The sequence below is a fragment of the Microtus pennsylvanicus genome, chromosome 5, assembly GCF_037038515.1.
Source record: "Microtus pennsylvanicus isolate mMicPen1 chromosome 5, mMicPen1.hap1, whole genome shotgun sequence".
Taxonomy (NCBI): Eukaryota; Metazoa; Chordata; class Mammalia; order Rodentia; family Cricetidae; genus Microtus; species Microtus pennsylvanicus.
In genome coordinates, this window is record NC_134583.1 from 50,916,567 (window position 1) to 50,939,997 (window position 23,431).

General features: G+C 45.4%; 1 pseudogene; it reads left to right on the forward strand.

Moving 5' to 3' along the window:
- The window catches only part of LOC142851319 (uncharacterized), a 31,773-nt pseudogene extending 9,396 nt beyond the window's left edge, over positions 1-22,377 (forward strand).
- Positions 22,378-23,431: the final 1,054 nt, after the last annotated feature.

Sequence of the window (23,431 nt, forward strand, 5' to 3'; positions counted from 1 at the left end):
TAGACGCATGAAAATGCATTCTGATCACATTCGTTTCCCCACGGCTGCTCCAACTCTTCCCAGACCCACCCTCCAGTCCACCCAAATTAAACTTTTATTTTATGTTTGTGTGTGTACATGTGGTTTTTGCATGTGTGCATGTTCATACACGTATGCTTGTGTGTGAAAATCAGAGGTCAATGTCAGATGTCTTCCTCCACGGCTAGCCATCTTAAAATATGTTTTTCATTATTTAATTAACAAATTAATTAATTTGCATGTGTGCCATGGCGCAGGTGTGGATGCCAGGAGATTATGTAAGAGTCATTTTCTCCTGCTGCTTTATGGGTTCTGAGGACAGAACTCTAGTGACCAGGCTTGGAGGCAAGCTCCTGGATCTGCTGAGCCTTCTCACCTACCCACCACCTTTATTTTTTTAAAAGCCAGTCGGTGGTGGCACAAGTCTTTGATCCCAGCACTCAGGAAGCAGAGGCAGGTTGATATCTGTGAGTTTGAGGACAGCCTGGTCTACAGAGTGAGTTTCAGGATAGCCAGGGCTACACAGAAAACTAATTTTTAGAGAGGTCTTCAGGGGACAACTTTTGGGAGTGGTTCTCATCTTCTGCTATGTTGAAGCAGGATCTATTTATTTATTTTTTTCGAGACAGGGTTTCTCTGTAGTTTTGGAGCCTGTCTTGGAACTAGCTCTTGTAGATCAGGCTGGCCTTGAACTCAGAGATCAGCCTGTCTCTGCCTCTGGAGTGTGCTGGGATTAACAGTGTGTGCCACCACCACTGGGCATGCAGGGTCTCTCTGCAGGGTCTGTTTCCATTTCACTGTGTGCTCCAGGTGAGGTGGGCCCACATCTTCTGCCTGGTTTTCCTGTCTGTGTCTCCCATCTCTCTCTAGGAGTCCTGGGATCACAGATAGGTGCCACCACACCCAGACTTCTACATGTGGGTTCGAACTCAGGTTGTTTTTGGCAAGTACTTTTGCCTGCTGCGCCATCTCCCCAGCCCTCCACTGTGCTTTTTGAGAGAGGGATTCTTGTCACTATGTTCAGCAAGACTGGCTACCAAGCCCGAGGATGCTCTCATCTCAATCTAACAGTGGATTTATAAACAGGAGCTGTGCTCAGCTTTCTGCATGGGTGCTGGGGCTCCAAACTCAGATGCTCACACGACAAGCCCTTGACCCATTGTTCTGTCTCCCCAAAGCACTTTTCCACTTTTGTTGTTGGAATTCAGCCCCCGTGGGTTTCACTGGAGAACCTGATTTACTGTGTTCACTTTAGAGTGTGTCTGTGTATGGCCTTGTGAGTTTCAGCTGGGCTGTTTTTCTACTTCAAGGATTTCTAACTGGTTCTTCCTCATCTTGTTTCGTTTCTGCCTATTTTTGCTTAATAATTTCACTTCGAAATGGAAAGTATGTATTCATTTCTGAGTATTTGCTATATTACTAGTTTTAAAGTTTTTAATACTTTTTTACAAACTTCCCAAGGAAATTTGAGAAAATTTCTGATCTGATGTGAAGGTCAAAGGCTATCTTTCTCAAGGGGAAGAACCTTTCTGTGTTGTCAGGTGCTGGTTCAAAGCTCTTCACTGTTGTTCTGTTTTATTTTCCTTTTGAAGTTTTCAGGATTTCATGAAGCCCAAGTTGGTTTCAAATAAACTATGTAGCACCTTGAACTCCTGATGCTCCTGCCTCTACCTCCCAAGGGCTAGGATTCTGGGTATGAGTTACCCAACCAGACTCAAGGCTCTATTTGTGTGAGAAAGTAGGGCTTCTTGCTTTTTCCTCATTTCTTCCCAAGGCCCTTCTGTTGGGTCATCTGGGCCTCAACCTGGAGTCAGGGCTCCTCATCAGGGGTGTGTGAGATGGTGAAGTGAGTTGTGGGAATAGCAGATCAACCATGCTGGTTTCATCTCACCTTAGTGCTGAGAGTCTACAGCCTGACAGCCATTACCTGCCTCCCCCCCCAACCTAAAAATATTTATTTTGCCAGCTGGTGGTGCAAGCTTCTAGTCTAGCACTCAGGAGGCAGAGGCAGGCAAAGCTCTGTGTCTTCCTGGTCTATAGAATGAGTTCTAGGACAGCCAGGTCTACACAGAGAAGCCCTGTCTCAAAAAGCCAGTCTCTACCAATCTGTCTGTCTACCTATCTATAATCTTTATGTTTATTTTATCACTCATTTTTTAAGTATATGTGTGGGTGTGTGCACATGTGAGTGTAAGTGTTAAGTCTGGAAAACGACATGGAGTTACAGGCAAGTGGCTGTGAGCCAGCTAATATGGGTGCTGGGATTGGGTGCTCTGAAAGAGCTATACCTACTCTAAACCATTGAGCCAGCTTCCCAGCTCCCCCTCCCCATCTCTATACCCCCCCCACACACACAGACAGACTTCCTCTGTATAACCCTCACTGTCTGGAACTCAGCTGGCCTCAGACTCAGAGATCTGCTTGCCTCTGCCTCCAGAGAGCTAGGAAGGATTAAAGGCATGCACTACCACTAACCAGCACCCCCTGTTTTATTCATGAGTATGCTTGTGTGTGGGTACTTGAGGAGACCAGAAGAGGGTGTTAGATGCTCTGGAGCTGGAGTTACAGGCAGTTATGAGCTCCTGATGTGCGCGTTAGGGTCTGGGTCTTCTCCTGGGAGAGCAGAAAGCTCTGTTAACCATGAAACCATTTCATCTCATTTCACCAGCCTGTCTGTCTGTCTGTCTGTCTGTCTGTCTGTCTCTGTCTGCTTGTCTATCTCTGCCTGCCTGCCTGCCTTCCTTCCTGCCTTCTTTCTTCCTCAAGATAGTTTCTTGTAGCATAGGCTGGCCTCAGACTATGTCTGGGTGTAAGCTGTGTAGTCAGGAGTGAGTTTGAACTCCTGACCCCTGGTCTCCACCTTCCGAGTGTTCCCACCCACCCACTAGTGTCCACACTCCACCCATAGAGACGTCAAGTTTGAGACTTTAGTTCTACCATCTCCCCAGGCTTCTGTCTGTTTCTGATTCCTGGGGATTTGTCAGAACCTGTACGTTTTTTAAAAGTCACCTTTATATTTTAAATGTCATGGCTAGGTGTACAAGTAGGGGTTTTTGGAGGCTTAAGCTCATATCCTTGTACAGAGTTCAATCCCCCTCACACCTGGTTTCTTTCTCCACCCGCCTTTGGAACCACCAAAGACAAGGTCATCGATGACCTGATTGTTGCCAGCCGAGGGAGAGTTTTCTGTCCTAATCTTACTTGATTCTTCCTTGGCTTTTGACATACCTCATCTCCCTGCTATTATTTTCAAATTTACTCAATTTATTAATCTTTTGCTTTTTGAAGAGGGCATCGTGTTGCCTAGGCTAGCCTTGACCTCACGTCAAGCTGAGGGTGACTTTCAACTTCTGATAATCGCCTTTGTTTCTCAGATTCCAGGATCACAGGTGTGTTCGACGGTGTCTAGTGACTGATTTCACATTTTATGTGTGCATATTTGTGGTATTCAAGAGCTCTACTGCTGACCCACACCCCATCCCTCACTCTGCTCTCAAAACAACAGTCCACTTGGTCACTTAGAACCCTTGTCCTGCTGAAGCCTCCAGATGCAGCTGGGAGCTAGGAAAGGCTCTGGAGCCAGGGCCTTGCTCTTCAGTGTGCTCAACTCCTGTACATGCCCCTGTCAAAGGAGGAAACACATGTCTGGACTGTATGTTATTTTCTCGACACCCTCACGGTATAGACAATCTCGATCATAGGGAGTTTTGTGTTGTTAATGTTTGCTTATTTTGACAGGGTTTCATTATGTAGCCCTCTTCTGGTCTAGAATTCACTATGTAGACCATACTGGCCTTGAACTCACAGAGATCCACCTGCCTCTGCCTCCTGAGTGCTGATTACCAGTGGCTATAATATCACTGATGATGTCTTTCTATCCCCAGCATAAATAAGCATTTACTTTTTAAAAAGATGTTTTACATTTATTTATCTTTATTTATTATACTTCTGCCATGTGTATCATCAGGTTTGAGAGCAGGTACCTTTATCTGCTAAGCCATCTTTCTTTCTCTTTTTAAAATTTAATTTAATTTATTTATTTTTATTTTTTGAGATAGGGTTTCTCTGTGTAGCCTTGACTATGCTGGAACTCATTCTGTAGAGCAGGTTGGCCTCTGCCTCAAGTGCTGGGGTGGCACAGGCCTTTAATCCCAGCTCTTGGGAGGCAGAGGCAGGCTAATCTTTGAGTTTGGGACCATCCTGGTCTGAAGTGTGAGTTCCAGAATAGTTAAAGATACAGAGATCTCCCTGTCTTTGAAAAAAAAAGATTTTCATATGTGCGTCTTTTTTTCTAGACTCTATTTTTTGGCCATTTGTTTATGAATGAATTGTGTGTGTGAGTGTATGTGTGTGCCCATGGCCAAGAATAGAGTGTAGAGGTCACAGGACAACTCTGTGGAGTCCTTTATAGAGTTCCAGGATTGAACTCAGGTCACCAGGCTTGTGTGGCAAGCCCTTTACCAGCTGAGCTGGCTGGCTGGTTTCATATGCCCTGGGCTGGCTTTAGAGTTGCCTTGTAGCTGAGGCTGGGTCGCAGGTGTGCCCTGCCACACCTGGTAGCTGAGACTGGATCGCAGGTGTGCCCTGCCACACCTGGCTGTACTCTTAGTTTTATTTCTCTGTTTATTTTTTTATCCACTTTCTATGATCTAATTAGTACAGACTCTTTTTGCTATTCAGTAGGTAAAAGCATGTTTCTCACCGTTTTGCTTAGTCAGAAATTTCCTGACTAATTCTTTCTCCCTTTTTTTTAAAATGTAAACTTTAGAATCAGCTTATCTCTATCAAAAAAATGACTAGTGTTTTTATAAAGATAATGTTTAGGGCTGGAGGGGAGCCTGGCATGGCCCTGGGTTTGGTCCCCAGTAGCGGATCAAAACAAAAACAAAACAACAAACAAACAACAAAATCCCCAAAAGACAAAAGACGGAAACTAAATAAAACAAACAAAACCCAAGTTCATTCTCAAACAAATATGGTTCTTTCTGGGAATTTGTATTGCAAGAATGGGTGGGTACGTGTGCTTCCGATTTCTTTAGTTATTTCATTATGTTGCCTAGCAGGGCCGGAACATTTCTTTCCACGTTTCCTGCTGGGTTTGTTCTCAGGCATGTCATTGCATTGTCATGTAAGCCTCCTTCCATTTTCTATGTATGTATGTATGTATGTATGTATGTATGTATGTATGTATGAATGTATGTATGAATGTATGTATGTATGTATGTATGTATGTATGTTTAGGTAGGGTCTTACTAGGTAGTGCTGGCTGGCCTGGAAGTCTTTCTGTAGATCAGGCTGGCCTCGAACTCACAGAGATCTCCCTGCCTCTTCCTCTCTCATTCTGGGATTAAAGACATGTGCTACTGAGCCTGCCACAAAATAATAATTTGTGTTGTTGTTGTTTTTGTTTTCTGAGACAGGGTTTTCTGTCCTGGAACTCACTCTGTAGACCAGGCTGGCCTGGAACTCATAGAGATCCGCCTGCCTCTGCCTCCCAAGTGCTGGGATTAAGAGTGTGTGCTCAACCTAACAATTTTTTTTTTTTTTTTTTTGGTTTTTCGAGACAGGGTTTCTCTGTGGCTTTGGAGCCTGTCCTGGAACTAGCTCTGTAGACCAGGCTGGTCTCGAACTCACAGAGATCCGCCTACCTCTGCCTCCCGAGTGCTGGGATTAAAGGCGTGCGCCACCATCGCCCGGCTACAATTTTTAAATAGAGTTTAAGGTGTAGATTTTAAGCACAAAGGAAAGAGGTGCTCGGGAAAGATGAGAATTCCCAGGTGTGGGGCTGCAGACATCTTCCCAGTGGTTGCATGTGTGACCTGTGGCTTTCCAGGCTCCGTCACTCAGAGAGTATAACTTACAAGGCGGTTTAAAGGTTAGGTTTTCCGTTTGTAAACAAAGATGTAAAGTGGGCGCTGTTTAGATTTAGGAATGAGAGACGAGTCATTAAAAACAACCCAGTTTCTCGATCATTTGGAGCCTAAGAGAGCTGAGGTCTCTGACTTCTCTATTTGTGGTTTCTTTAGCAAAACGCACATGGTCTTTCTAGACCTTTGTCCCTGGTGTCAAGGTTTCCTGATTTCCAGAAGGAAAGGCGGCTTCTCTGCTTCCTGGACTTTCCTTGACTTTCTTATTTCCTGCCGCAGGTGGAGTTCTTCAGTGAGAGTTGGAACAGTGAAATAATCCGTGAACAAGGCAGCCCAGGTGCCCCCTGCCCACGAGCTGAGGGTCACATGACAGAGTCAGGGAGACTGACTTCAGAAAGTCCCGTTCATGGGGCCGGTGAGATGCTTTGCTGGGAACATTCAGAGTGAGGACCTGACGGGGGCTCCCTAGTACTCATCTAGTACCATGGTGGTGGTAGAGAGAGGAGGACCTCGAGAGCTCCCTGACCAGCCAGTTAGCTGAGCTGGGGAAGTCCAAGCTCAGTGGAGACCCTCACTCACAAAATAAGGGGGAAAGGGTTGAGAAAGAACACCAACCTCCCTACATACATGTGCACCTGTGTGTGTGTGTATGCTTCTCCCAACAGGAACACACACACACACACACACACACACACACACACACACACACACACACACACACGGTCCCATTCAAACATAAATAATACCATCTCTTTATAGGTCTTGGTGGCACTTAGAAATTTCTTCTTTTTTTCCCAATGAGCTAACTCATTATTTTGAAACAGGTTCTTATGTGCTCCAGACTGCCCTAGAACTGGCTGTGATCATGAACTCTTCTGCTTCACCTCTTGATGGCTGGGAACAGTTATGAGGTACTATGCCCAGTTTTATAGGGCGCTTGTTACGATTTCAGCCACAATATGGCTGACATTTCCAGGTTCTAGGGCTACGCATGTGGCGGACAAGCCCTCAGGCGTGACCCACATGGCGCATGGTTGCATCATCTAGGTATGATGCAACTGTGTGAGCCCTTGTGCGCATGAGTGAGCTCCCGTCTTCTCCCTGTGCGCATGCGCTAGGCAGTCTTCTTCAGCCCTCTCACTGTACACTGACCTCATCAGGCCTGAACCCCCCCCTCCAATAAACTTGTAAACGGGTTTGTTGCGTGTTCCGTGAGTCCTTCTCACTCGTGCAAGGAAATTTCATTGGTGCCATGAGACTTGGGAGGCTCTCCTGCCCCTCTCCCAGAATCAGAATCCAAAACTGGATATTTTTTCCACAACAACCACGTGTTCCATCTGCTGAGCGCGACCTGTATGCACACCACCAGCTTCAATTGTTGAGTTTTCCCATTCTGGTCAGTTTAACGGTTTCTCCAAACCCAAGGAACTGACTGTTGAGCTCCCGGCAATCTTCTGGTGTTCCTAGAAATGGGGGGACAGCCCCAACCATGGTCTTCATGGCTACGGTTGAGCCCTTTGCTGACATTCATCTCTGGATTGCTTCCCTAAGCTAAAATCACGATTGGACGACCAGGGTTGCCCGCCTGCCTCAGATTTTTCTTTTTCTTTTCTTTTCTTTTGGACTACCGGTCAGTGGTCCCCGCTGTGAGAGACGGATCTGTCTCCAGCCTCTCTGGCTTTCCAGTCGCTTTCACACCCTGCCTGTAATTGAGGACGCTCTCCTACAAGCCCTGTGGTGCTTACCACCGTCATACCCAGCCTAAAGAGGGGAGATATCCCCCTATAAGCCTTGTGGTGTTGCCGTTTTTGCAGGTTTTCACAGTTTCAGCTGTGGGTAGCGATCCATCCAAAACCATCAATCCAGCCTCCCTCCTGGGATGCCTTTTAGAGGCCCTAAAACCCCAGGCCTTTATGCCCTACTTATAGATTCCCATACTTGTCCATCTTTGTTTAAAAAAAATGGCCTCATTACAATTTAGATAACAATTTAAAGTGGCCGCCTAATGACACCTTTGATCCTGATAATCTGTGGGAGCCTTCTAACTACTGTCAGCACACAGGCAAATGGAAAGGGTTTCCTTATATCCAAGCCTTTTACTATCTAAGCTCTAAGCCCTCTGTCCTTGCAATTTGTTTGCCTGCTCACATGTACCTGGCTATGCCATCTGTCCTGGAAGAACCCTACACTTCCACTCTGGACCCAGCTAATGAACCCCTGCCTTTTCGACCTCAGCGGGCAGCTACTCTTACTCCTTCTTATAATCTCACCCTCCATGATATCTCTATGATCCTATCTAATAACCTACTTCCTGAAGAGTGCAGGCGAGTTTGGGAGCAGCCCAGACTTCATGCAGATGAGGTTCACCAAACACATGCAATCCCCACCCCCAACCCTGCACTGCACGCGCAGGCAGAGGTGGTCCCTGAGCAAGAACCACACTGGGATAACACCCCAGGTGGAATTTTAGCTAGAGACCGGTTTTTGACTTGCCTTCTGGCAGCTCTCTGCCCTCAAACCAATAAACTATAATAAGCTCTCAAAGGTCATTCAAGATACGAAGGAATAGCTGGGCAGTGGTAATGCATGCCTTTAATCCCAGTGCTCCAAAGCTACAAAAAGAAAAAGAAAACAAAAGATGGGAAGGAAAATCCTTCTGCATTTTTGGAATGCCTCATTAAAGCTCTGTTACAATACACTAACTTAGATCCAGAAACCACAGAAGGCAGACAGCTACTCATGACTCTTTTTTTTCTCAGTGCCACCCTGACATTAAGGCTAACCTTAGACGTTTGGAGAAAGGCCCCTTGTCCCCACGGCAGAAGTCTTAGAGTTGGCTTTTAAGGTGGACCATGCAAGGAATGACAAAGCCCGCAATCATCACTGTCGCGTGCTAGCCACGGCCCTCTGACCAGCCGAGGTGACAGACCACCTGATCCAAGCTGTCCATGCTGCTCCCTCGCCCCCTGGGGCTCGAGAACCAACAGACCCAAGTTTCAAATGTGGCAGAACTGGTCACTGGGCCCAAGCATGCCCTAATTCTCATATTGGTCCCGCGAGACCTTATCCAAGATGCCATAGGGAAGGACATTGGCCAGTCGATTGTCCTTGTGCACATCGTGACATGGAGACATCAAACCCAGAAAATTTCCAAGTTGACCTTCTAGGTCTGACCATGGCTGCCTGGGCTCCTTTGACCCAACCACAACCATCATCTGTAATAGGAAGCCACAGATAAACATCACAGTACCCGGATGGCTCATTTCCTTTCTCTTGGACACCAGAGCCACATACTTGGTACTGAGGGAATTCTGGGGGCCTACCTCTTCTTCTAGTTTCCCTATTGTTGGGGTTAGGGGAACAGCCTTATCTACCTCAGCAGACCCCACCACTTAACTGTGTTTTAGGGATATTTATCTCACTCATTCATTTTTAGTCATGCCAACCTGCCCAGTACCTCTCATGGGAAGGGATTTTTTATATTTTTGGTTGTGAGCCTAGCCTTTAATGGCTGAGCCATCTCTCCAGCCCAAGGGAAGGGATTTTTTTTTTAGCAAAAGTAGGAGCTTCCATTTCATTTGCTCCTCCCATTCACCTTACCCCAGATTCACCAGAATCTCCCCTCCTCCCCCTTCTAGCCTCCCAACCTCCCAGCTCCAATGTGTCATTTCCCCTACCAGGCTCTCAGGTGAACCCCCAAGTCGGGGACACCCAAAATCTCTCTGTTGCTAAACACCATTTCCCCATTGTTATCCAATTACAAGATCCTACTAAGTATATTACCCAAGCTCAGTACCCCCTCTCTCTCCAGAGCTTCAGGGGACTTAAGTCTAATCTCTGACCTTCTAAGAAAAAAGCTCCTTCGCCCCACCTCTTCTCCCTTTAACACCCCTAGCTTGCTGTTAAAAAACCTAAGGGAACCTATCGCCTGGTTCAAGACCTCTGGCTCATTTACTCCGCAGTGGTCCCTCTTCATCCTGTAGTGCCTAATCCTTAAACACTTCTTTCCCCTATCCTCCCAGGAACCTCCCACTTCTCAGTTCTAGATCTTAAGGATGCTTTTTTCTCTGCTCCTCTCATCTCTCAATCTCAAATTATCTTTGCCTTCACCTGGACTGAGCCTGACACTCACCTCTCCACACAGCTCACCTGGACTGTCCTACTCCAGGGATTCCAGGACAGTCCACACCTGTTTGGCCAGGCTTTAGCTTCTGGTCTACTCTCACCGTCTCTCCATAAGTCTAAACTCATTCAATATGTAGATGATATTTTACTCTGCAGCCCATCCTTGGAGATCTGCAAAATTGATACCTCTGCTCTTTTAAATTTCCTGTCCAAAAGGGGCTATAGAATCTCACCTTCCAAGGTCCAGCTATCTACCTCTCAGGTAATTTACTTGGGATTAACCATTACCCCAACCAAAAAAGCTATTATCCTAGACAGAAAAAAGCAAATTCAGTTCCTTGCAGTTCCTTCTACAAAAGAAGAGGTTTTATCATTCCTAGAAATAGCTGGCTTCCTGCGTTCCTGGATCCCCTCTTTTTCTCTCCTTGCCTGCCCCTTATACAAGGCAGCTCTCGGCTCTCTGCATGAGCCCCTTCTCCATCCCATTACTAAACCCTTCCAGAGACTCCAGCAGGCCCTTGTCCAGGTCCCAGCTCTTCATTTCCCAGATTTAACTCATCCCTTCTCCCTCTATGTAATAGAGGAGGGATATGCCCTTGGGGTCCTAGGACATCAGCTGGGACTTTCCTTTGCACCTGTAGCATACCTGTCAAAGAAGCTGGACCTCACCAGTCAGGGCTGGGCACCCTACATACGTGCTTTAGCGGCCACTGAGCTTTTTATTCCTGAGTCAAAGAAACTAACCTTTGGGTCACTAACCACTGTCTTCTCCCACCACAGTCTGTCCCATCTCTTAACTTACAAGGCTTACAAACCTGACCCCTTTTCCAAGTCCTTTCCCTCCAGGTGGCACTGGTAGAAGATGCCACACTCACTTTCCAACACTGCCCACCCCTTAATATCTCAAATCTCTACCTCAACCCAACATTAATTATTCCCCATCTCATTCCTGCATAGAAACCTCAGAGGATCTACTGCCCTACCCCTCACATATACAGGAGGGCAAACTGTCCCAGGTCACCTATACCTGGTACACAGATGGCAGCTCCTTTTTATGTGAAGAGACCCATAGAGCAGGCTATGCCATAGTGTCAGATACTGGGGTGGTGGAGGCACAGGCACTCCCTGTTCATACCACTAATCAGCAGACTGAGTTAATAGCCCTTACCCATGTCTTCCAGTTAGCAAAGGGACAATCTTTAAATGTTTACCCAGACTCCAAATATGCCTTTCATATCCTCCTGTCCCACGCAGCTATCTGGAAGGAGCGTGGGCGTCTTATTATGAAAGGAGGATCCATAAATAACTCAGGTTACATTATGGACTTGTTAAAAGCCTCCCCTCTCCCCAAAGATATAGGAATTATTCGCTGTCGGTCTCGTCAAACCGACAGTTCTATTATTTTCAAGAGAAATAACCGGGCTGACCAAGCAGCTAGAACAGCAGCATTCCAGAGCCCAAACCTACCTCAATCACCTCAGGAGGTTCATACAGTACAGCCCACATTCACACAGACACCCCCTGACACCCAGCAAATTCTGTCCTACCTACATCAGCTCTTTCATCCTAATAACAAAGCTCTGTTTCATTTTGTCAAGGCTCACCTCTAATCCACCCCTGAGGACTTAGAATTCTTAAAAGCTATCACTACCTCCTGTCAGATCTCTCAAAAGTCAGACCCCAAGACCAAATACCATAGCTTCCCTTTCCCTACCAACCAGGCCAGGGGCTCCCTTCCAGGAACTGACTGGCAGCTGTATTTTACTCATATGCCCTCAGTCAGAAGAGTTAAATATCTCCTGGTCTTGGTTGACACAATGTCTGGGTGGATTGAAGCATTCTCCACCACTAACAAGAGGACCCAGACAGTTTCTGATGTTCTTCTCAGAGAAATCATCCCTGGCTTGGAATTCCAACCTCTCTTCAGTCGGATAATGGCCCAGAGTTTACCTCCAAGATCTCTCAAACTTTATCTAAGGCTCTTAACATTCCCTGGCATTTTCATATCCCATACCATCATCAGTCTTCAGGGAAGGTAGAACGAACTAACCAGTCCTTTAAAAATGTTCTTGTTAAGATGTTACAGGAGCTTCACCTTGACTGGGTAAAACTTTTGTCTCTGGCTCTTCTTAAGCTTAGGGCTCTCCCCAAAAGCCCCCTTTCCATCTTGTCCTTTGGACTCATGTATGGGCGGCAGATTTTAACCCCCAGCCTCTCACCTAAAACCTCTCCCTTTCCTGATCACCTGCTTACTCCGCTGTTATCCCATCTTTGCTCCCTATTATGGGATTTTTCCAAGCACTCATTACCTCAATCATGTGCCAATTCATACCCTCTGGCATTTAAAATAGGAGATCAGGTACCATTCTCTCTCCCAGATCAATGCCCCTCACCCCTAAATGGCAGGGCCCCTTTAAAGTAATTCTTGTAACTCCCACAGGTTCCAGGCTCAAGGGACTCTCTCATCGGATCTACCTGTCTTACTTTAAACCTTTTACTCTTCCAGCTCAAGATAATCCCTCCTATACAGTAACTCAAACAGGGCCCTGCTCCCTTAAGTTCCAGAGGACATCAAGATCACCCACTTTTTCTCCAGTTCCAGAAAAATGAAAGTCTCATCCTTACTCAACTCTCCTGTGGCAAAACCTCCATATACTCTTCTTCTTCCTCTTTTTCCTATCTGCTTTACCAACTTCTCTATATCTCCAATGTCATACTTAAATTTCCAGTTAACCACTCAGCTGTTATCACAGGGACCATCATTAAACACAGAGCTAGAGGTACAAGGATTGCCAAAAGCCCAGGTGGTAAGAAACAATAACAAGTTTGAGGACATTCACAACAGACTTTAACATAACAGGTTTGCCAGGAGGTGGTGGCGCACGCCTTTAATCCCAGCACTGGGGAGGCAGAAGCAGGTGGATCTCTGTGAGTTTGAGGTCCGCCTGGTCTATAAGAGCTAGTTCCAGGACAGGCTCTAAAACTACAGCAAAACCCTGTCTCGAAAAACCAAAAACCAACCAAACAAACAAACAAAAAAACCAAAAAAACCATAACAGGTTTATCACTGACTGCAGCAGTGTCTCCTGGATGCTAAGGTAATAATACCATGATGCTAAAGAGAGCAAGTGCCTGAAGATTTGCTTCAGGCAAAACATTGAGAGGTCCAATAATTCCCCTTTCTGATGATTACCCTTTATTTTCCCTCCCCTCTCCCCACTGTATTCTATTCTAACACTATACCATCGTAATCATAAGCTTTTAATATGTCTAGAATTTTTTTTCCAAACATTTTTTCATAAGCTCCAGGGAGCCAATTGGACCTATCTAAACAGACCAGACTCACCCAGAGTAAGTATCATTCAATTCTTCCCTTATCATTCCTGGTCTTGGGAACCCCTGGGAAATTCCCTCCTCTACCCCCCAAAAGCCCCCTGCTATCTTCCGCCTTGGGACTCTCCTCCCTTAATCACCAGGATCTCAAATTTTTTTCCAGACATAATTTTCTGTCTTTCCCGCATCTTGCGAGGTTCAAGCCGCCAGCCAGCCAGTTCCACAGAGCCTGGAAAAAACACACAAGCAATCAGCCACCCCAGGACATGGTCAATTCTCTGACGCCCACAAAATCAGCAAAAAGCAGTCTCGAGAGACCTGACTACACCCACAAAATCAGCAGGAAGCAGTCACGAGAGGCCTGACGATGCACCATTCCCACCCATTAAAGACCCCAAACTCCCCAAATTTTTTATAATAATGTTATAATTTCAGCCACAATATGGCTAACACTTCTGGGTTCCAGGGCCACGCATGTGCGGACAAGCCCTCAGGCATGACCCACTTGTGGCATGGTTTATCACCTCTGTATGATGCAGCTGTGTGAGCCCTTGCATGCATGCATGAGCTCTGTCATCTGTATGATGTAACCACATCATCCCCCTGTGCACATGTGCTAGGTAGCCCTTAAAAGCTGGATGGCACCATCTTCAGCGCTCTCTCTCTCTCTCTCTCTCTCTCTCTCTCTCTCTCTCTCTCTCTCCCCCTCTCTCTGCACACCGACCTCACCAGGCCTGCATCCCCCCTCCCCCCCCAATAAACTCTTAAGCAGGTTTGTTGCGTGTTCCACGTTTCCTTCTCACTTGCACCAGGTAATTTTGGCGCTGAAGATCCGCTATGGGGCTTGGCGCTTTTGTTCTAGCAACTGAGCCATGTCCCTCAACGCAGCTCTTTTTGAGTTGTTTTTATTTATTTATTTTTTCACATTCATTTATTTTATGTATATGAGTGTCCATGGGCACGTGTATCTCTGCACCACATGTGTGTCTGGTGTTTGTGGCGGTCAGAAGAGGGCGCTGGGGCCCATGGCATTGGAGTTCGGGACCATTGCTTTGTGGGAGCTGGGAGTCAAACCTGGGTCTTCTACAAGAACAAGTGCTCTTAGCTACTGAGCCAGCCCTGCAGTCCCCCAGCTCTTCACTTTCCCCGCCTATGTAGAGTCACAGAGTTCGTGTGCCGTTTTCTAGGAAGACTGGGTCGTTCCTTGGCGTTCTTAACCTCATTAATAAAACATTCCTGGACAGACCCTAACAGAAGCTCAAGGGCAGTTTTCTTAGAGGCTAAAGAAAGATTACAGGCAAAAATAAATAAATAATAAAATAAAAATAAATAAAAAAATTTAAATAAAAGAAAGATTACAGGCCAGGCAGCTATAAATCCTGGCAGATGCCTTGAGGAGGAAGATGGAGCAGAGAGAAAAAGCTATGCTATTTGAGTTAAGCTGCTGTGGAGGACAGACAGATGGTCAGATAAGCAGCTATCTGGTGGGGAGGGGCGCTTCAGAGAAGTAAATCCTGAAGTGTCACAGAAACCTCGCTTAGAAAAGGGACTGAAAAGCCAGGCAGAGGTGGCACATGCCTTTGATCCCAACACTTGGGAGGTGGAGACAAGCAGATTCTGTAGGCTAGCCTGGTGTACAAATTGAATGACTGGACAGCCAGGGTTGTTACAAAGAGAAACTCTGTCTCAAAACACAAACAACACAAATAAAAATAAAAGAAGACGAAGAAAAGGGACAGAAAGGCAAAAAGTAAAAGCTGCGTTTTGTTTTAAGAAGCATAACTGAGCTCTGTAAGTTACTGGAAAAGGTAAGGATGGTGGATTCTGGGAAAGAAAACGACATTGTCTCTATAGTGGGCTAGTTATTCAGCTCCTTTCTTTATTTTAAATGTTTTATTCATTTTACATACCAGCCACAGTTCCCTCTCCCTCCCCTCCCCCCCCTACTCCTTCCACCTCTAACAGTTTAAGGTGAGCTCCCCTTGGCCAGGTGATTGACCCCGCCCAACTGTACTTTAGTTCAGGCACGTCTCCACCCAGCTGTAGATAACATTATTTTGGTTAGGAAGCAATAGTTTTTCCCAGAATGGTTCTCCAATTTGCTACTGATACAGCAGCTGCTGCCCCAGCTCTCTCCCTCTGGTGTAGAGCCTTGTGTCCCTATAGCACCTCATGCCACTAGAGAGCAGACTGTATACCAAGTTGTCTTCGGGATGTTCCACCACTTGTAAGGCAAGCCCTAGAAAACAGAAGGTGCTTAATAAGGGGTTACAAAGTAACTGACCACATTTAAAACTGAAAGCATTTCTCCAGAGTTCTGTTAATCCTCAAGCCAAAGTCTCAGAAAGCCTGGTTGAACTTTAAGCTTTCCTGAGAGTACTAGATAACTGTCAGCTCTGGTTCCTCCTGCCCCCAAGGGTGGGGCAAATTAACTATTTCAGACGTTTCTGTGTGTATCGATTTCTTGACTGGAGTAGGCTTTGGCCATTTACAAATTGAAAAGCCCTCTGGCTGCTTGTTTATTTGCTCTCTGGTTCATTCTGCTCTTCCTGCCCACTTTAAGATTAGCCTAAAGGACTTAACTTCCCTTAGTTACTCCCTCACAGCGCAGGCCTGTGGCTTCCCTGCAAGGTCAACTTTACAGAAAGTTTTGAGCTTAATTAAGGCAATCAGATCTGTCTCAATCAAACTTTTCAAACCCAGCCTCGTGTTTCTGTTGTTTTTAAAAAGAAAGATTCTTGCCGGGCGATGGTGGCACACGCCTTTAATCCCCGCACTCGGGAGGCAGAGGCAGGCGGATCTCTGTGAGTTCGAGACCAGCCTGGTCTACAGAGCTAGTTCCAGGACAGGCTCCAAAGCCACAGAGAAACCCTGTCTCGAAAAACCAAAAAAAAAAAAAAAAAAAAAACAAAAACAAAAAAACCAAAAAAAAAAAAAAAGAAAGATTTTTGTCTGGTAGCTCAGGATGGTGTCAGACTTACCGTCCTCCAGCCTCAGGTTCCTGTTGGCCCTCATCTCTAACTGAACATGGAAGGTGTGATGTTGTAACTGGAGTGTAGAGTAAGTTTTTTGAGGGAATGAAAGGATTCTGTTTTGAAACAGTACTCCTGTAGCCCTGATGCCAGAGGGCGGGGACCATCTTTGGCTGATTTGGCAATTATGGAAGCTTATCTTTTCAATCTTAGCTGTTAAGTAGAAAGGCCATGGGCTGGGGGTGTGGCTTTGTGGCAGGGCTCCTTCCTGAAAAGGAAGGGAGAGAGACGGAGAGGGAGGGAGAGGGAAGGAGGAAGGCCGGTCTCGTGATTTGGTTTATAATATACCAACCCGCCAGTTTTCACTTACTCTTTCTTTTGCATGCATGGGCACGCAAGTTTTTGAGTTCATGTGGAAGTCAGAGGGCTATGTGGGTCTTTCTCAATGTTCTCTAACTTGCCTGTGTGTGTGTGATATGTATTGTATGTGTATTTTATATGTGTGGGAGAGAAAGGGGATAGACCTGAGTGTAGAGATCAGAGGACAATTTCAAGTGTTGTTTCTGTTTTGCTTGAGACAGTGTTTCTTGTTCATTATTGCAGCCACCAAGCCAGCTGGTCCGCCAGCTCTTTGGGATTTAGTCTCCACCACCTATCTTCTGGTAGGGCATGCTGGCTTGTGCTACTGCTTCAGCTGTATCATATCTATCTATCTATCTATCTATCTATCTATCTATCTATCTATCTATCCATCCATCCATGTATTTATTTTTTATTTACTTACTTATTTTATGTGTATTGGTGTGCCTGCATGTGTGTCTGTGTGAGGGTGTCAGAACCCCTGGAACTGGAGTTATAGACAGTTGTTAGCTGCCATGTGGGTGCTGGGACTTGAACCTGGCTCCTGGGGAAGAGCAGCTAATACTCATCTCTGAGCCATCTCTACAGCCCCAGCTTTTTTTCTTTTTCTCCTTCCTTTCTCTTCCTTCCTTCATTTCCCTCCCTCCCCTCTTTCTTTCTTTCTTTCTTTCTTTCTTTCTTTCTTTCTTTCTTTCTTTCTTTCTTTCTTTCTTTCTTTCTCTGCGCAGCATTGGAGCCTGTCCTGAAACATGCCTTTAATTCTAGCACTTGGGAGGCAGAGACAGGCGGATCTCTGTGAGTTCGAGGCCAGCCTGGTCTATAAGAGCTAGTTCCAGGACAGGCTCTAAAACTACAGCAAAACCCTGTCTCGAAAAACCAAAATAAATAAATAAATAAATAAAATAAAATAAAATAATGACATTTGTCTCTCATCTTTTGATCTTATTTACTTACTTATGTATGTGAGTATGGGATGCCACAGTGCATGCACACAGTCAGAGGACAATTTGTGGGGAGCTAGTTCTCTCTTTGTACCAAGTGGGTCCCGGGAATTGAAGTTGGGTTGTCAGGTTTGGTGGAAGGTGCCTTTACCTGCTGAGTCTTCTTTCTCGCCCCATTTTTCTTTAAGTAGAGGAAAGTTTCAAGTTTCTTGGTATCCCAAGGAAATAAGCATCTAATTAAACTGCAGAATGTTGTGGACTGTTACTTTAACTATGGAAGTAAAGATATGCTGTATTTGTTTATGCTGTGGACTGTTACTTTAGCTATGGAAGTAAAGATATGCTGTATTTGTTTATGCTGTGGACTGTTACTTTAACTATGTAAGTAAAGATATGCTGTATTTGTTATGCTGTGGACTGTTACTTTAACTATGGAAGTAAAGATATGCTGTATTTGTTTATGCTGTGGACTGTTACTTTAGCTATGGAAGTAAAGATATGCTGTATTTGTTTATGTTGTGGACTGTTACTTTAACTATGTAAGTAAAGATATGCTGTATTTGTTTATGCTGTGGACTGTTACTCTAACTATGTAAGTAAAGATATGCTGTATTTGTTTATGCTGTGGACTGTTACTTTAGCTATGGAAGTAAAGATATGCTGTATTTGTTTATGTTGTGGACTGTTACTTTAGCTATGGAAGTAAAGATATGCTGTATTTGTTTATGTTGTGGACTGTTACTTTAACTATGGAAGTAAAGATATGCTGTATTTGTTTATGCTGTGGACTGTTACTCTAACTATGTAAGTAAAGATATGCTGTATTTGTTTATGCTGTGGACTGTTACTTTAGCTATGGAAGTAAAGATATGCTGTATTTGTTTATGCTGTGGACTGTTACTTTAGCTATGGAAGTAAAGATATGCTGTATTTGTTTATGCTGTGGACTGTTACTTTAGCTATGGAAGTAAAGATATGCTGTATTTGTTTATGCTGTGGACTGTTACTTTAGCTATGGAAGTAAAGATATGCTGTATTTGTTTATGTTGTGGACTGTTACTTTAACTATGGAAGTAAAGATATGCTGTATTTGTTATGCTGTGGACTGTTACTTTAGCTATGGAAGTAAAGATATGCTGTATTTGTTTATGCTGTGGACTGTTACTTTAACTATGTAAGTAAAGATATGCTGTATTTGTTTATGCTGTGGACTGTTACTTTAGCTATGGAAGTAAAGATATGCTGTATTTGTTTATGTTGTGGACTGTTACTTTAACTATGGAAGTAAAGATATGCTGTATTTGTTTATGCTGTGGACTGTTACTTTAGCTATGGAAGTAAAGATATGCTGTATTTGTTTATGTTGTGGACTGTTACTTTAACTATGGAAGTAAAGATATGCTGTATTTGTTTATGCTGTGGACTGTTACTTTAGCTATGTAAGTAAAGATATGCTGTATTTGTTTATGCTGTGGACTGTTACTCTAACTATGTAAAGGCGTGTTACCATTGTGCTGCATTTGTTTAAATATATTAAGATTTGTTGCTGTTTTACCTTGCCTCCCTAAGGCACCTGATTGGTCTAATATTAAGTTGAATGCCCAATAGCCAGGTAGTAGAGGGGTAGGCAGGATTGGTGGGCAGAGATAATAAATAGGAGGAGGAATCTAGGCTAGAGAGAGGAGGAGAGAACAAGGGAGAAAGAGAGGGGATGCCTGGGCTAGGCAGGCGGCTGCCAGCCAGTCAGCTTGCCATGGTGTAGGACATATAGAATGAATAAAGGTAACCCCTGCCCCGGCAAAATGTAGACGAAGAGAAACAGGTTTAATTAAGTTATAAGAGCTAATGGGACTTGCATATAGTAGGGCTGAGCATTCATAATTAATACTAAGTCTCGGTGTCATGATTTGGGGGGGGCTGGGGTCCAAGGAAGCCTGTTACAGCAGAGTATGTTAGGGACAATGCTGCAGCTCCTGTACAAAGACTGTTGCTGGGGGGGAGGAGGGGAATGAGAGTAGCCCAAGGCATTGTGAGTGGGTCCCGGGCCCTCGGAGGAAAATCTGAGCTGGGCAGCCCAGCAGTGCAGGTCTGACTCTTGGCAGCTCCGAGTCTTGCTTTAGAGGACTTCCTGTTCCCCACCATCTCAGCCTGAACAGGGCAAATCATTCCACACTCATTTCTGGAAGGCTCTGTCCAGCTTGCATTTCCCCGGTGGGCATTTCATCCCTTTACGGGCTTCTCAGAGTCTTCAGTACCCTCTCAAGCTCTCAGTCTTGCTTCTCAGGCCCACAGAGGCCCTTGGATCTCTTCCGGTAGGTAGACACAGGCTCTCTGCTCTGAATCCTTCTCAGGAGCCCAGGCTGTGGAGGGATTAGACAGGGGTTCTAATCCCAGCTCTACTGTGAACAATGTATACTTCAAGCTGAACTTGAATCAAGTGGAATTTAATCCCTTTAAATGGCACATGTTTAATAACAACACTTGGGAGGCAGAGGCAGGGATCTCAGTGAGTTCGAGGCCAGCCTGGTCTACAGTGCTACTTCCAGGACAGCCAGAGCTGTGTGTTACACATAGAAACCTTGCCAGGAAAAACCAAAACCAAAAATGAAAACAAAACAGAAAAAGCAAGAGATTTGATCTTAAAATGTAAAGATTTTTTTGTCTTTGTTTTCGTCTCTGTTCCGAGACAGGGTTTCACTATGTAGCCCTGGCTCAGGAATTCACTACGTAGACCAAATTGATTTTGAACTCACAGAGATCCTCTCACTTCTGTCTCCTGATCCCTGGGATTAAAGGTGTGCCACCGCTGTGTCTTGAATGTAGTGGTTTGTTGTTTGGGGTTTCAACAGTTCAGCTGACGGTGTTCAGGGCCGTCCCGGTTGAGTTTGTCAGTGCTATGCCATGGGGTATGGACGACGGGGAGCAGCTTGGCCGTTTGTAAGTGGAGGTGATGGACAGACAGAAGCAGACAATCACATGTGTTTTCCTTTCCTGCCTCGCAGTGATAGCATCTGACCAGCACATCAGACGTTTACCCTCATGCCAAAGTCCTGCATCAATGTGGCCTCCACTTCCTCGCTGTAGCCGACTCTAGAGTTTCACAATCTGCAAGCTGAGGTAAGACTTCTGAATAGCGAGTAGAAGTCCTTGCTGCCGCGTCACACAGCCCATTTATTTTTAACATGACATTTAGACCTATGAAAATGAGCCACATTCTCTGAGTCAGAGGCCTTCACTGGCCTTGGCTTCACTCCTGTCTTTGTTGGGTAACCGTTGAGGCCAGCACTGTGCTGGGGTAGGCTGGGAAGCTGCGAGAGACCCCCCATTTCTTTTCGTTCATGGTCCTTTGGGACCAGTCTACTTGGTTCTCTGCTATCTCCTTTCTGAGTTGCAGGTGAATGACTTTGCCAACTTATGATGGCAAGGATGGTAGCACCATAGTACAGGAGGACCAGTCACATTGATGGCTCATCGGTGACCATATATACCACTAGGCTGCGGCAAAGATTGAAGTGAAAATTCAGCAGATGACACTAAATAGTCCCGTGGAGACTGGAGAGAGATCTTAGTGGTTAAGAGCATTTGCTGAGCCAAGCGGTGGTGGCGCCCGTCTTTAGTCCCAGTTCTCAGGAGGAAGAGAAAGGAGGATCTCTATGAATTCGAAGCCAGCCTGGTCTACAGAGCGAGTTCCAGGATATCTAGGGTTCTTACACAGAGAAAGTCTATCTCCAAAAACCAAAACAAACCAAAACAAAGCAAGCAAACAACAACAACAACAACAACAAAAACGAGTGTGGGGCCTTGGCCGGAGGCCCCCTTTTCCTTCCATGGTTTCTCTCGCTCCCGTGAATAACTTGGCTCCCAGGGCTCCGCTTGCCCGCCTCTCGGGACCGAGTCGCCTCCATCTGAAGGCTCTCGTCACGCAGGCCAGGTCGCCTCTCCCACTCTGCCCTCACCGTGGAAAGTTAAGTTTGAAATGTGTGTGTGGGAACACGAAGGAAACATGGACGTGAAGAAGAGGACCCATCCACCTGGAGCTGAGGATCCGGACCCCGGCAGCAGTTCGAGAACTTGCCCTGGATAACTGCAAAGCAAATGGGAAAATCGAGGGGTTAACGGATGAATTTGTGAGCCCAGAGTTCCTTGGTTTAATAAGTGTAGGCTTGTTTTCACTTTCAGACCTCCCTGTGCTACCTATACCGAAAAAGCTTGAGCCCAGCGATAATAGAATCTCTGGAGGTCAGGACAGAGTAGCAGAAGAACTTCCAAGCCGCACACATCTGAACGTAAGTGGAAATAAGCTAAAAGATATCAGCACCTTGGAACCTTTGAAAAAATAGGATTGAAAAGCCTGTATCTCGTTGGCTGTGAGGTCACTAACCTGAACGATTACCGAGAGAGTCTTCAAGCACCTGCCCCAGCTGTCCTATCTGGACGGCTATGACCCAGAGGACCAGGAAGCCCCCGACTCAGATGTGGAGATTGATGGCGTGGATAAAGAAGCAGATGAAAAGGAGAAGAGGAGGAGGAGGATGAAGAAGAGAATGAAGATGAGGATGTAGAAGGAGAAGATGATGAAGTCAGTGGGGAGGAAGAAGAATTTGGACATGATGGAGAAGTTGATGAAGATGAAGAAGAGGAGGATGAGGAGGAGGAAGAAAGTGGGAAAGGTGAAAAGAGAAAGAGGGAAACAGATGATGAAGGAGAAGATGATTGAGACCCGAAACAATCTGCAAGAACCAGAACTGTTGAGTGTTGGTTGGGCTGTCATGGGTTTGGTAGCCCCGCCCAAAGAGCCAAAGAATAGTTCTGAAGATATTCCGCCTTCCTCCGTCTCCCCTTGGTAATCTGCCACCAAGCCTGGGGACTTCTGCCTCAACAAAAGTGTAAACATCGTTAGGTTTTCGTGTAAGACTTGCTGTATCGTGACAGCTGTGATGGGTGACTTGACTGTCCTGGCTGCCGGTTACACTGCAATTGTAGTAACATTTTTACTTTCTGTACAACAAGGAAAAGCTTTGTGAATAAAATCTTAACATTTTGAAAAGAAAAAAAAGAAAAGCCAAAAAACCCCCCAAACAAACAGAAACAAATAAACAAACAACCAAAAAACAAAGAGCATTTGCTGATCTTCCAGAAGACGTGGGTTGAATTCTCAGCACCCACATGGTGACTCACAACCAGTGTGGCTCCAGTTGCAGGGGACCTGACACCTTCTTTTCGTTCTTCAGGCACCAGGCATGCATGTGGTACATGCACACAAAATACACGTACACAGAAAAATAAATCAGTAGCTTCAGGTAACAAGCCATTTCCTTTCCTTGTGTGTACATTTGTATCTAGTGTTTCTTGTTTCCGTGTTTGTGTGAACACAGCTTTTGTGGAAGTAGAAATGGTCCAGAAGTCAAGAGTACTTTCTGCTCTCATAGAGGACCTGAGCCCAGATCCTAACACCCACGTGAGATTACCAAAAGCACCTGGAAATCCAGTTTCGGAGGTGCTGAGGCCCTCTTTTGACCTCCACAGGCTTTTGCACACATGTGGTGTGTGCACACACAGATATATCCACACATAATACGAAAAATTAAAAAAAAAACAGCCAGGTGGTGGTGGCACATGCCTTTAATCCCAGCATTTGGAAGGCAGAGGCAGGTGGATCTCTGTGAGTTCGAGACCAGCCTGGTCTACAAGAGCTAGTTCCAGGACAAGCTCCAAAGCTACAGAGAAACCCTGTCTTGAAAAACTGAAAACAAAACAAAACAAAATAAAAAAACACAACATGCCAGGTGTGATGGCACGTACCTTCAATTCTAGC